We start from the raw sequence: 14,925 nt of genomic DNA, 5'->3' as shown, positions 1-14,925 counted from the left end.
CTGTATTTTCCAGGCTTTGATGAGTTTCATGTTATTTGCTGCCCTCTTGTGGCCTCACGGAATCCTTCCCTCAACTCACCAGGACCCTGCAAGTTTAGGAAGACAGTGTCTGGTACAGGAAGTTTCTCTTGGTGGAGCGGGCGCGGTGGCTCACGCCAGTAATCCTGGCACTTTGGGAGGCCCAGGCTGGAGAATCACGAGGTCAAGAGATCGAGACCATCCTGGTCAACATGGTGAAACCGTGTCTCTACTAAAAACAATACTTATCAGCTGGGCCTATCATTCCAGCTACTGTAGTCCCGGCTACTCAGGAGGCTGAGGCAGGAGAATCGCTTGAACCGGGAGGTGGAGGTTGCGGTGAACCGGGATCGTACCACTGCACTTCAGTCTGGGCGACAGAGCGAGAGTCCATCTCAAAAAGATAAATTAATGAATAAAAATTTTCCGTTGGTGGAGAGAGGGAGGGACAGAAACTGATAAGAGCTTCATTTGAGGTAAGCCCAACAGTGAAATGGTTTCCAAAGAAAAAGATGTGTTTGCTCAACACTCAATAGCTCAGTTATAGCAGAAAACACATGATCATTCAGAACATGTTTGAGGGCATAGACTTGAGGTCTATAAAACTTATGGTTTAATTGTTCCAGCTGGCCTTGGGTGTGATCTAATGCTAACACTAACACCGTTAGGCCACAGGTCACAAAAAGGCTGAGCTTGGAAGAAGATGTAAGTGCCTGTCTTCCTTACCTTACCCCAACCACAGCAGACCACTTCTGAGCTTCTGACTGTATAGACCCAGAATTCCAGCCCATTCCACAGGACGTGGAACTTTATATTATGCTCATTCCTTTCACCTGAGTCACAATGATCTTTCCAGTCAACCTGCAAGCCCAAGGGAGCAGAGCTCATGCCTTACACATTTTCTTTAAACCTAGTAGTATAACATTGTGTTCAAGAATGGCATGCGAATGTATTCATCCAGAAGAAGAAATCAAAATTCCCCACCAAAACCTATAGCACGATTCTCCTCACTTCACTTTCATCTTACATTCTATAACTTCTAACCTGCTCATGCATTTGAAAGCTGCAGTTAGGGTTTTCATTATAAGCATACTTCCCTGGGAAAAAAAATCTGTGCAACTGAACCTTAATATAAATAAATAAGGTTCTGTTTCATACAATGAATTTATATTTATGAGAGTGGTTAAGGTTGCGAATATGAAAACAAGGTTTCCAGGCTCTCAACTATACTCCCAATTTCCAAATCAAAACAACCACAAAGAAAAAAGCATCTGCTCTCTTAGCATGGACTTTCTCTGTACAAAGAGAAAGGATGATTTCTGGATAAAGAGAAGTTTTAGAATTTTTTTTTTCTGTAGAAGGCAGGAGATGCAACCACATTTCAATGGCAGTATATATGACTGGGAAACAACATACAGGCCTTTAAATATTCGGGATCCTCCATTGCTCTTATTCCTTTCCCTTCTCCAGCTTTGAAGGTGATAAAACTATTAGGGACTGTGCCGCTTCTGAGTTGAACTAGATGAGATTGTCTTTGCCTGTGTGTATGTGTATACGAGAATGTCCAACACTATTAGGAATTCCCTTTTTACATCCCCACAGGAGTATTTAATGAGACACAGGCATTGAAATGAATTCAAAATGCTGAACCAAGTGCCTGGCTCCCTCTGCTCGCAGGCTGCTTTCCTCTTTCTGTTTGAAAGCAGATGCTTCATCTCTCAGATCATGGTGTCAGAACTTTAGACATTTTAAAACTGTATCAAGGGCATAATTTATATTGCCTTTGCCCCAAAAGCTTGGGATCAAAGGGCTGCTTTCAAGACAAAATGAATTTTAAATTCAGAAATGACTGAATGAGTTCTGTTCTTCCCTGATTTTGTATTTTAGACAAAACTGTTTTAAAGGAGCAGAGTTTTGGAAGTGCTGTAAGGTCGTTATGAAAGAATGGAAGCCCAGATGCTTGATTTAAATTCCAAAGGGAATAATTGCTTATTGAATTGAAGTACTCACCTGGCATCTGCACAAATGGAGACTGAGAGGAACTGACGCTGCTCTGGAAGGTAAACAGAATTCACGTGTTTTCTTTAGTTGTAAGTTTGACTTTAATAAAAATTAGGAATACCCCTTATAAGCTTGGTTTTATGATATTCAGAAATATTATCTGGGGAGTTGGGTTGACCCTCAGGTCAACTGAAAATAAGAATTCAAGTACCGTAGAACAAAGTTTTACAAGGGACAAAGAGAAACCACACTTTTACATTTTGATAAACATGCCAGAAAGCACTGACTAGATAAAATGGAATAATTTATCCTCCATTTTCTACTGTTCCAGTTAACATTCCCTCATCAAATATATATTAAGTGACTATATATATGCATATACAGTAGCCTCCCCTTACCCACGAGGGATATATTCCAAGACTCCTCAGTGGGTTCCTAAAACTGAGGATAGTACCACACCTGATTGCCATCAGTCGAAACACGTTTCTGTTCATGTCCTCCACCCACAAACTCAATGCCTTTTCCATCTTAGCTAAGAATTTATCATGCACTGTGGCCACAGTTTTGCAGTTCGAGGTGCAACAGCAAAACTATCATGAATTTCTTTTTCCTTCTTCACAATTTCACCGACAGAAGATTTGTTCTTACCATACTGATGTCTGACCTCAGCATACATTTGTTTTTCTTTCCTTATTAAGTTGAGAACGTTTACCTTTTCATTTAAAGGAAGCACATTCTGGCTTCTCTTTGGCATATCTAAATTGCCAGCATCACTACTCTTGTGCTTTAGGGCCATTGTGCAATACAATAAGGGTGACTTGAACACAAGCACTGCCATACAGTGACAGGTGATCCAATCATTGAGTTGGCTACTGAGACGCTAACGGACAGGTGGTGTAGACAGTGTGGATCGGCTGGACAAAGGTAGGATTCAAGTCCTGGGCAGCATGGAGTGGGACTGAATGAAATTTCATCACACCACTGAGAAAGGCATGCCATTTAAGATTTAGGAATTGTTTATTTCTGGAGGTCTGCATTTAGTGTGTTCAGACTGCAGTTAACCATGAATAGCTGAAACCTCAGAAAGGGAAACCATGGCTAAGGGGCGCCTACTGTATGTGTGTATGTGTATACACACATGCATTTAGTGTTGGGCTTCGGCACAGAAGGGCCACCTTTTACTGTCTGAATCCATGTGGAGAAGGAAGCTCCACTAAGTGTAGGCACCTTGACTGGGATGCGCCCTCAGTTCCTAGAACAGGGTGTAGGTCATAATAGACTTAAGAAAAATATTTGGAATGAAGACACAATCTTCAAATAACCCACAGGCTAGAGAGTAGGGGAGGTTGGGGAACATGGTGGGTCGAATTAGGTGCCCTCTCCAAAAGATATATATATATAATATATTTTTTTTTTTTTATTGAATCTCACTCTGTCACCCATGGCACCATCTCAGCTCACTGCAACCTCCACCTCCCGGATTCAAGTGTTTCTCCTGCCTCAGTCTCCTGAGTATCTGGCATTGCAGGCATGAGCCACCACACCTGGCTAATTTTTGCATTTTTAGTAGAGATGGGTTTCACCATGTTGGCCGGGCTGGTCTTGAACTCCTGACCTCAGGTGATCTACCTGTTTCGGCCTCCCAAAGTGCTGGAATTTCAGGCATGATCTACCCAAAGATATATTGATATATTAATCCCTGATACCTGTGAATGTGATGGTATTTGCTAACAGGGCTATTAGAGATGTAACTACTTAAATTAAGAGTTCATACTAAATTAGGGTGTGTCCTAAATCTCATGTGACTGACGTCCTTAAAGGAAGAGGGGAGGGACACACAAAGACACAGATGCAGACGGGACAAGGTCATGTGAAGACAAAGGCAGCAGTTTGAGTAATACAACCTCAAGCCAAGGAACATCGAGGATCACCAGCCACAATTGCCAGCTAGGAAGAGGCAAGGAAGGATTCTCCCCAGAGGCTCCAGAGGGAGCATGGTCCTGCTGACACCTTGATTTTGGAATTCTAGCCTCTAGAGCTATGAGATGATACATTTCTGTTGCTGTAAGTCATCCCATTTGTGGTAACTTGTTATTGCAGCCCTAAGAAACCAATACGGGGTGACTGATGACAAAACAGAATATTTGGTGTAGTATGAAAAGTGGCAGGGCCAGGGAAAGATGGGGTGACGGGGGCACCTAAACTGGTGTTAGGAATGGGGTGGGAGACACATCTTGCAGGACGCAATGCCTAAGCGGACCTCTGAAGGAAGAGTATCTAGGTGTGTAGAGTCTTAAAATATTCAAATAATGGCTCCAAGATGTCCTGGAGCAAAGTAAGGGGAAAGGGTGTAGCTTCTATGGAAGTTAAGAATCCTCAACACCCAGTTCATTGAATCTGAGTTCTTTTGCAGCGACTCTAATGATTCTATAGACTCTCAAGAGTTGGAAGAAATTTTATAGAGTCTCATTTAATGATTGAATTCTCTCCATATTACTAACACTAGGTGCATCTAATATCCAGGGACAGAGAACTTAGCACCTTCTGAGGAAACCCATTTCTTCTTTAGGAATCTTTACCAATTACAAAGTTGGCTGGAAAGAATTGTTTCCCTAGTTCTAATCCCTTTGGATAGCCCTGCAAGTATTTTAGGGGCTGTCTGCTGGAGAAACTTGGAAATGTAATGAAAAGAGCATGTATCCTCCAGTCAGATGACCTGAGGTTAAGTCCTGGCTTTGCCACCAACTGGCTGTGTGACCTTGGGGAACTGGTAACCTTGGAAAGCCAGGATTGTCTCATTTGGTAAATTGAAAAATACTTACCTCCCAGGTGCTGTGAAAGCCCCATTGAGATAACGTTTATGGAAACATTAGAAATACGTAAAGTATTATTTGAATCAAAGGTGATGGTAATTTTTGTCAAACATATAAAACTTTGATTTTCTTGCGTGAGTATTTTTAATGCAGAAGTTGGCTTAGTGATCTGATCTAGCAACCATGAGTGGTTTTCATTCTTTGAGGCCATGGTTCTGGCATTGGAGACTGAGGTTATAAGCCAGTCTCCTGATTCACTTCATTAAGAATGTGTCTTGGAGTTTAACTGGGGTAGGATGTGACCTTATAAACTGTCCTGTGTCCCTTCTCTAGGGATCTTCCCTGTGCCTTTTCACTGAGTATGTGGCCAAGATTCTAGGCTGCTGGCACCTGGGACTATGGGAGGTTTTGTCTTGCTTTGATAGTAGAAAGAAAGAGTTGAACAATTGTGGACAACCATGAAACCTCCTTGGCATGCTGATGTATTATTTTAACCCACATATAGTATCGTGTTCAGTAAATACTTTTTTAAAAATATAAAGTGTAGTAGTTTAGTCACTTGACTGGCTGATGCTTCACTGATACTTACAAGCAAGTGAGGCATGTGGATAGTAATGATGTATATTAACCAAGGCTTATTCAGTTGCAAGTGTCAGAAACCCAACTCAAATGAGCTTGCAAAGAGGGAAACTTACTTGTTAATGTAACTGGGTAGTCCAACTGTTGGTGCTGGCTTCAGACCCAGTTAATCTAAGGATTTAGACAATGTCATTAGGACTCTGCTGTGCTTCTCTTGCTTGGCTCTGCTGTCCTCTGCTTCATTCTCAGGCAGCTTCTCTCTGGTGGTGGGGCAAAGAGGCCCACAGTGGCTATCGGCCCGTAGCATCCTCACAGGTGTATATCATGGAGAAAAGAATGTGTCACGTCCTTCTCTATAATCCATATTGATTCCTTAAAAGGACTCTCAGTGGCTCTGCTTAGTTTATACGCCTACCCTTGAACCAAGCAGTGTACCCAGAAGGACATGTTATTCTGGAGATCCAGTCTGAGTTACCTGCTAACACCTGTGGCTGGAAAGGGTGTCTAATGGCAGTAGGGAGATGGGAGGGAAGGGATATGACAGTAGTTCCATAGAGTACCTTCTGTGCTCTGTCATGGATACATGGAAATTGGAATCCCATTGGATGCCAAGGAAATGCCTTTTTTTATTACCACCTTCTCTGATTAGACAGGTGATGAGGGGAAAAAAAAAGTCCCAAGGAGTGGATCTATTGATGACAGATGGCTAGCTCCCTTTGACCAAATGTTTGACCCTCACAGTTTTTCATTTCCCATCTCAGGAATCTTTCAACTCTCTCTTCCACATCTCTGGCCTCACTCCACTTCCATAAAATGTCTGTGATCTGTCCCCGTCAGCATGACAGTGAAAGTATTGACCCATGATATTTAGTTGCCTCTCAAGAACATTTACACTGGAGAATTTTTCAAAGATGACCTTTTAAGAGCAGAGGAATAAAGAATTGCCATGAAACAATGGTCTCTATTTGGGGGTTAGGTTGTCTGCCCTACAAATCCTCAAATAATACAGCAGAGGAAGCCGCTTAGTTGGCTTTGGGATATAGGCTGAAGCCTTGTGTTCTGTACAGTTGGTTTGAACGTAGCTGAAAGCAGTCAGAAAAGGGCATGTCAGTCAAAGAGTAAATAACTATCCCAGGCCATTTCATTGGTTCTTTTAACAAATGCTTGTTGAATTCTAAATACATGCCAGATCCTAGTCTAGATGCTAAGGATACATCAATGAACAAAGCAAAGTTCCTACCTGAATTGAGTGTTTATTCAAATATATACAAGCAAGGGGGTATCTTAGTGAATTTGTGCTTCTATAACAAAATACCGCAAACTATGCAATTTATAAGCAATAGAAATTGATCTCTCATGGTTTTAGAGGTTCGCAAGTCCAGAATCAAGGCACTGGCAGGAATGGTATCTGGTGAAGATCGCTCTCTGCTTCCAAGATGGCAGCTTGTTGTTGGATTCTCTGAAGGGGAGGAACACTGTGTCTACACGTGGTGGAAGGGACAGAAGGTCAGAGGGGTCTAAGCTGGTCTTCCTCAGCCCTTTATAAAGCACTAATCCATTCATGAGGGTTTTGCCCTCATGGCTTAATCACCACCTTAGAGGCCCCACCGCTTAATACCACCACCGTGGGAATCAAGTGTCAACATGAATTTGGAGAGGACATAATTGTTCAAACTATAGTAGAGGGTGATGAAGAAGTAAATATATCATGTGACAGGAGAGAAGTAAAACAGGTACAAGGATAGGGTATAAATGGGGAGCAGAGTAGCCTTACTGGAAGAGACCTGATGGAGGTGTGAGAGTAAACCACAGATCTGTGGACAGAGTTCCAGGCAGCAGGAACAGGAAGTCCATGTTCCTGTGGTGGTTCATGCTTAGTGTGACAGAACAGCAGATGAGGCCGTGGGAGGCCAGATCACCTGGGGCCTTGGAAGTCACTGTGAGGATGTTGACTTATACTCTAAGGGAGATAGAAAGGCACTGCAGGGGTGATACGCCATTTCATCCAGAAACCTGAGAGTTGGATAGCTTTGATTTGTGTCATTGGATGGAGTTGATTGGGATTCACATAGCTTCAAAGTACTGTGTAGAAACCTTCACCCATGGTAGTGGAAGAGAGTGAGTAAAGAGAAAATAGAGGCATCTCTAGGAAACAGGAGCGTAAAATCTGGAGAAAGACATTTATTCCAGGCATAGACAGTGGATTCCCAGCTAACCATGGGTTGTTAGGGTTAGTTAACATGTAACCATTTCCTGTGGCATGTGTATATTACTTGTTTCCCCTCTACTCACTCAAAAGAGTTAAACCTGATAGTGTTCCTTTGTACAGCATTGCTTGAGGGTAGGGTTGCCTTACTTGGGAGAGGAAAACAAAATGATATCCCAGTTAATCCTGAATTTTTTTTCCAATTTTCATTTTTAGATTACGGGGGCATGTATGCTGGTTTGTTACCTGGGTATATTGCATGATGCTGAGGTTGGGGGCATGAATGATCCTATCATCCAGGTAATGAGCATAGTACCCAATAGATTTTAAGCTCTTCCCACACCCCCTTCGTAGTCTCCAGTTGCTACTGTGGGCATCTTATGTCCGTGAATACCTAATGCTTAGCTGACACTTGTAAGTGAGAACATGTATTTGGTTTTCTGCTTCTGTGTTAATTTGCTTAGGATAATGGCCTCCAGATGCATCCATGTTGCAGTAAAGGACACGGTTTTGTTCTTTATTGTGGCTCTGCCGTAGTACATGATATGTGTGTTCCACCTCATCTTTATCCAGTCCACCTCTGATGGGCGCCTAGATTGATTCCATATCCTTGCTATTGTGAATAGTGCTGTGATAAATATGAATGTGTCTTTTTATTAGAACAATTTTTCTTTTGGATGTACACCAAGTAATGAGATTGCTGGGTCGAATGGTAGTTCTGTTTTAAGTTCTTTGAGAAATCTTTAAAGTGCCTTCGACAGTGGCTGAACTAAGTTACTTTCTCACTAATGGTGTATAAGCATTCCCTTTTCTCCTCAGCCTCACCAGCATCGGTTTTTTTGACTTTTCAATAATAGCAATTCTGGCCGGTGTGATATGGTATCTCATTGTGACTTTTGATTCAGATACACAAATATTTTTAAAGTATAAATATGTCCCAAATATTGCATGCCATCCTGTATTTTATCTGGCAACCCTAGTAGGCAGCAGAGGACATAAAATTGTAATATTTTGCGTCTCAACTTCAGTTGCTTCTCCTATAGAATAGAAAACAAATGGATCTTTAAGATTTATAGTCATCTACTTACTCAGAGTGATCTATGACTAGAAAACTGCTCCTCACAAACCTGTCAGAGGTGAAGTAACATGAAATCGACTCTCTGTGTACGTGTATTCAGAGAAAAACCCTCCAAATCCTAAATACCACTTTCGCATAATGTATTAGGGGTTCGCTTTTTGATTGCTAATCAGTGGCCCTTCTGCCAGAGAGTGCTGACAGGCAGAGGATTTCTATAAACTTTCACTATCTAGTTGGCTTGGCCAATGGCCTGGGTAATTACAACCTAGGTACTCAGAGATAAGAAATAGGCCTTCTCGGCCAGGCACGGTGGCTCACGCCGGTAATCCCAGCACTTTGGGAGGCCTACGCGAGTGGATCATGAGGTGAGGAGATTGAGACCATCCTGGCTAACATGGTGAAACCCCATCTCTACTAAAAAAAAAAAAAAAAAAAATACAAAAAATTAGCCGGGCGCAGTGGCGGGTGCCTGTAGTCCCAGCTACTCCAGAGGCTGAGGCAGGAGAATGCCGTAAACCCGGGAGACGGAACTTGCAGTGAGCTGAGATCGCACCACTGCACTCCAGCCTGGGTGACAGCGAGACTCTGTCTCAAAAAAAAGAAAAAAGAAAAAAAGAAATAGGCCTTCTTGTTCTCAGAAACACTACCTAGATTCCACTCTCTCTGCAGCTCTCTACTCTGTGATACTCTGTCCCGTGAACTCTGGCTGTCTTGGGCTCCCCAGATACTCAGCTCTATCTCTTCAACTCAGGCTCCACCTGGGTTTCTCCTCCCTGTGCCACAGCCTGGCTCTCACAGACAGAAAGTGGGACAGTGGTTGGGCCCATTGTTCTCCAGTGTCTGGTGTCCAGTGTCTTGGAAAACCATTGTTCCATATCCAGTATTTTGTCCTTTTAAAATTTTCCCTATTGTTTGGAGTGGGAGGGTCAATCTGATTCTTCTGTTTCATCTTGGCCAGAGGTGGGTTTACGAGAGAGTATCTTAGGAGTTACCCACTTCTGGAGTTCTAGCTATGTGTGAAAAACAGCTGAATTAAAACTTGTCTCTTAGAGGGAATCAAGAACTTGTCTTGTAGACTAAAAAGGCACAAGATTGTCTAAGAAGTCAGAAAATGCTGGTTCCTGTTCTCTTTCTCCCTTAGACCTGGATTAAAGAAGGATTGTAGTCTGAGAAACTCCTGAAAACACCAAGGCCTGTGATCCAGTGATCCTGGAATTCATTTCCCTTACTTCGAGCAGCCCAAAGCAGGCATAAAACCCAAAGAATGTAGAAGTCAATTTGAAAGAGACTATTTCTGTTCCCTTATTGTTTGCTTCTGAACATAGAAAAACCATATATTCCACTGTGTAAACATGGCCTGGGGCTGTGTGCACAGTGATAAATGATAGTGGGAAGAACAGTATAACTGGCCCAGCTAATGCCACCGCCTGGGGAATATATGCCACAGCACTGATTAAGCAGATCCTTGGGGCTGATCTGCTAGCTCATCACCCTCAGTGGCATTATTGCTCCTCATGTATTTTTAAATAACTGAACATGAGCCTTTGATTCTTGAGAACACTTGGTTTGATAGGCCCAAGGCTCCCTGATTTGGAGTCATTTGAGTTGAATTGGAATGAACAGGCAGGTAGCCTCCACAGTGGAAACCAATTATTCACTATGTGTCAAGATGTTGAAAATGATTTGTTACAAGTTTAGACAAACTTTTTGTCACTAAAGGTTCATCCTCATTATTCAAACTCAGGACCAGCCATCCGTAATAGATTTGAGAAGAAAATTTGTCAGGTGAAGAAAGCCGATGTCTCAGAAAGCAGTGAGAAGTCTGTGTGTACTTGATTGCCTTATTTTAATGTAATTGTTGGGGAGAGTTGGAATTGAGGCATAAATGTCTTTCAGAGGATTTTATTCCCCACTGTAAGTTCTTTCAGTCTCGGAATGATATGAGTGGCATGGGCCCCGCACAGCATGGCACTGGGTGGAAGGCCGCAAGAGGTACCATGGACACTGTATTACTGTGTTCTCATGCTCCTAATAAAGACATATCCAAGGCTGGGTAATTTATAAAAGAAAGAGGTTTTATGGACTCACAGTTCCACATGGCTGGGGAGGCCTCACAATCTTGGCAGAAGGCAAAGGAGAAGCAAAGGCACATCTTACATGGCAGCAGGCAACAGAGCTTGTGCAGGGGAATGCACATGTATAAAACCATAAGATCGTGTGAGACTTATTCACTACCATGAGAACAGTATGGGGGAAACTGCCCCATGATTCAGTTGTCTCCACCTGACCCTGCCCTTGACACATGGGGATTATTACAATTCAAGGAGAGATTTGGGTGGGGACACAGACCAACCCTATCAGCTACCCTCCCTCCCTGCCTGAGAAGCTGGCTTCTTGCTGATGCCCACTTCTAAGTGCCCCCTACCTGGATTTATCTTGCTCTGGCTGTTTGAAAGTCTGCTTACCTAGGGCTGAAGTTGTCTTGCTGAGCCCCTGAGAAAAGTTATGAGCTATTCACACTAAATTTAAGTAATGTATTTTCCTTGTCTCTACACAACCCTCAGCCATCACTGACATCTTCAGGGTATTAAGTAACGCAGGCAGCTCTGCTGCCTGCCTTTAAGAAGTCTGATGGCAGACATCTGTCATGGCAAATATTGAAGCAAACAAATCTATATGTTCTATTCAAATTTACATGGAAGAATTTCTGTGGCCACATGGATATGAGACAGAATGAGATATGAGGATGGTTCAGATGGGAGGCACACGGTGAAGAAATTGTGCCACCTGTTCCTTGGGCATGTGCTATCTTCACAGTCAACCCACTGACTCTGCTGAAGATTATTATTTCGAGTTATTTACTAATTTGACAAAGCTGCCAAAATCTGAATCACAAATTTACCAGCACTTCCACTTCACCTTAGGAGTTCATTTTCCTGACTGCCCACACACAAAAATTCATGAGGGTATCTGAGGTTTGGAGCTTTCTAAGAGGCTGTGTCTTCATATGAAAATCATGGTCCTGTGCTGGTCTCTTCCTTCTGGTTGCATGGTAATGGCTTTTCACATACCTCACTGATGGCCATTCCTCAGCAGCAAGCCTCGAGAAAATAGGCACAGGACTGTCAGACACTTGGCAAGGGTCTAGCCTATCTTTCCTGTTTTTTTTGGATGTTTTCTGTAGTAATAATCAGCTCCATGAAGACATTTTTGGGCCCAGTTAACCCCCAAGAAAGAATTTGTCACAGTTGTCTGTCCAGAAATCTCATATTACTATGAAGGTAATATCCAATTTAGGTTCCCAGTGTGTCAGCCACACCTGTTGCTGCCATTCACTAGGCTACTTTGTGTGTAGTTTCTTAGTTACTTAGAATAACTACTTAGGCAAGTAAGAGATTATAAATATTATCATTGAAATGAGGCAGGCTTATTTTCTTCTCAGATACAGTTGTGGGCTTGTGGATCAGTAATTTCTGGTGAAGGCATGCAGCTTTTCAATTTAGTAACTCCTTTGGCTTGAGGCTGGGAAGGCCATGGGTTGTTCTTGGCACGGACTTGCTAGTGACCTCTTCCAAGTGCCAAAGGTATGTTCTCAAGCTGAGTTTGGGCTTTGATGCCACTCTTCTCAGCGGGAGACAAACTGACAGCGGAAACCCTGGCTCTATTTAAGGCTCTGGAAAGATAGCAGGTGGTGATATGTGGATTTCCATCAAATAATTTGGTTGTCACCAGTAGGATCACTTTGAAGCCACCCCAGCCGTGTGCGTTGGCAGAAGTCTCCCTGCCCTCTGGGGAAAGGAGAGGAAAGCCCCATGGTTTCTCTTCTGGGTCCAGGGTTTGTCACGAGCCCAGAAAGATGGGACTCAGGCCTTTTTCTGCAGCATTGGAGATGGGCTGGTTTGGTTGTAACTCTCTGAGGCTGAGTACTGTGGCTAAATCAAGCTCCCATTCCACTGCTGCCTTTTCAGAACTGTCCTCCGGTTTGCCTGTTTCACACCCTCCCACTTCTACAGCTTCCTGTTTGCAAACAGATTTGCTTGTTAAATGGAGAAAACCAAGTTTGTATGCATTTGTGTCAGGCAAAGGAGGAGGAAAAACCAGTCTTCCTGGGGGAAGGCAGCTGGGGTTGAGTGGTGATGGTGAGAAAAAAATTCTGTTCAAGAAACTAGCCTATGTACTCCATCTTTCACTTTCTGTGCTCTTTGAGAATGAGAAATGGTCTACCCATCTCTGGGCCTGAAAGACAAGTGTACCATTCTGATAATTAGGATGGTGTAATTCCAAGGATATTATTTCATGCATAAAAGGACTCTCTTCTTTTGAAGAAATAAAAATGAGATGTTCTTCCAACCTCTGGAGTTCTGGCATGTATGCTTCTAGGAGAGGCCTTGTTATGCCCTTTGAGAAAAGGGAGGGAGCTTGCATTTCCTAGAAAACCTAGTAAAAACATGTTTGTATTGGCCAATAAGTCTTCTCACTGACTTGGATTCTCAAAAGATTTACGCCTTGGGCAAGAGTTTGTCATATTTTAAAACCTTCTCAAAGACTGAACATTAGAAAGATATGCTATAAGAAGTGTGACTTCCAAAAGGGTGTGAAGAACTCTTAAACCAAAGCACAGAAAACAGTCCAATTCCTAGTGGAAGCGTCACGTGAGGAAACGTAGGGAGAGCAAACCAGACAGTCCTGTCACTGCCACTGAGAGCTTTCTGAATGCTTCCCCAGAGCTTTCTCAGCAGGTCAAGGAGGTATCACTGTTCTGATTTAGGGACAGGAGGAGTGTGGCCAGCAGGGGCTGTCATCCTGATGAACGGAGGTGTGTGGTCTGCAGACTGACTTCTGATCTAGAACTGGTCAAAATTGCAAAGTGGGTCAAATGGATTTAAAGGGCCTCTGCATTGAGGCCCTTACCCGGTGAATGGTGCCTCCGTGCTGTGCAGCAGCTGCGTGGTCCTGTTCCCTGCTCAGCTCTGCGCTGTTTCTGGGCCCCTGAGGCATTCTTTGCCACCTTTCCCATCAAAGTTTACCTGTCTTGTTCCCCATGTGTTTGGGATTCATTAACCTATTAACTTTTTACCATGAATGGTAATAGTCTTAGTAGCTTAGAATATTGTCATATTTATATTTCGAAAAGCTCTTAGTGGCTATTTTTGCAAAGTAAGGAGAGGGAATTCCAAGGACCATGGCAGGCCATCAAAGAGGTTTCTCAGGATTAATGTCATTTAAACATCTCTCAGATACATTTAAAATGAATGCTACTATACTAATAAAAAATTAAATGTATATCAAATTACCTAATGAATCTATTTCCACTTGTTATACACTCGTACCTTCAGGAGTCCCAGTTTCTACTTCATCCCCATGTTAAAAAACAACAGAAATTAATTAGACATACTATAAAATTATAAAAATTTTCATTGACTTAAAGTATTACGTGATAAAGTTACAAAAATAGTATTAGAAAAGAGTATGTGATTAAAAAGAGGCAAACAACTAGAGACTTCCTGGAAAATAGGGACTTTGAGCTGAGATTTTTAAATGGTTTGGAGAGTGGTATTGTCAGCTAGTGGTAGGAAGTTGTGTTGTATGCTGGGTCCATATAGCTGAAGTTCTGGAGACCAAAGAGAAAAAAAGACTGTGCTGACCCAAAGTATGTAAGATCTGGAGGCCTCCATGGGTATCTTGCTTATAGTTCTAAATATAAACAAAACAACTCTGGCTCCCAGACCAAGAAAGACAGCTTCCTCAACATTTTGGGTATGAGTGAATCTAGGCAATATTGGAATCTTGACTCAGAAGCAGTGACAGGATGTGTCATGCCTGAGAGGCACCTTAAAGTTTTAATAAGTAATTTTTTTTTTTTTTTGGAGACAGAGTCTTGCTCTGTTGCCCAGGCTGGAGTGCAGTGGCACAATCTGAGCTCACTGCAAGCTCCGCCTCCTGGGTTCACGCCATTCTCCTGCCTCAGCCTCCTGAGTAGCTGGGACTACAGGCACCTGCCACCACCACCACACCTGGCTAATTTTTTTTTGTATTTTTAGTAGAGACGGGGTTTCCCTGTGTTAGCCAGGATGGTCTCAATCTCCTGACCTTGTGATTCGCCAACCTTGGTCTCCCAAAGTGCTGGGATTACAGGCGTGAGCCACCGTGCCTGGCCTTAATAAGTAATTTTTGTGGTTTATCAATTACCCGCCAATCATCTTTGTGCCTGATAACTTCTGGGTGATATA

This window comes from Rhinopithecus roxellana, chromosome 5 (assembly GCF_007565055.1).
Source record: "Rhinopithecus roxellana isolate Shanxi Qingling chromosome 5, ASM756505v1, whole genome shotgun sequence".
Taxonomy (NCBI): domain Eukaryota; kingdom Metazoa; phylum Chordata; class Mammalia; order Primates; family Cercopithecidae; genus Rhinopithecus; species Rhinopithecus roxellana.
This window is presented reverse-complemented; position numbering follows the sequence as displayed.